Source organism: Geospiza fortis, unplaced genomic scaffold, assembly GCF_000277835.1.
Source record: "Geospiza fortis unplaced genomic scaffold, GeoFor_1.0 scaffold102, whole genome shotgun sequence".
NCBI classification, from domain to species: Eukaryota; Metazoa; Chordata; class Aves; order Passeriformes; family Thraupidae; genus Geospiza; species Geospiza fortis.
The window spans coordinates 2,287,796-2,288,338 of NW_005054373.1; positions in this window are offsets into that span (position 1 = coordinate 2,287,796).

Genomic DNA, 543 nt, shown 5'->3' on the forward strand with positions numbered 1-543 from the left:
GCAAGCACTCAGGGAAATGGGGTCTGGTTCTGGTTTTTCTTGTGTTCTCTTTTTTGCCTTTAAATTTTAAAATTTCCCTGAGGTGTTTGCAACCCAAACACAGCCAGGCAGGCACAGGAATGGTCCCAAATCCAATGGGATACAGAGCCTGGAATGCCCAGAGGACCCCACCACAGCTGTGCCAGCAACCGAGCTCCTCTGCAGGATGGGATGAGCTCCAGGGGAGCAAAGGAGGTTTTGGGGAGCAAAGTGCAGCCTCCCCTCAGCACCTTCAACCAGCAATTCCCCAGCACAGCTCCAACTCCAACTCCACTGGAATTATTTTTCCCTCTATTTTTTTCTCTCTTTGGGGTAATTTGTCCCAGCCGCTCGGGGCCGTGTCTGTTTTCCTCCATCTGGTTTCCATTAGGTCTGTGCAGCCCAGATGAATAAGTAATAATATAAAAATAAAAGGATTAGTATTTTCTGCTGGGCCGGCGGGAGCGGCCGCTCCCCACCCTGGCCCCGGGGCCGGCGGATGCGGGACCCCCGCACCCCCCGTGT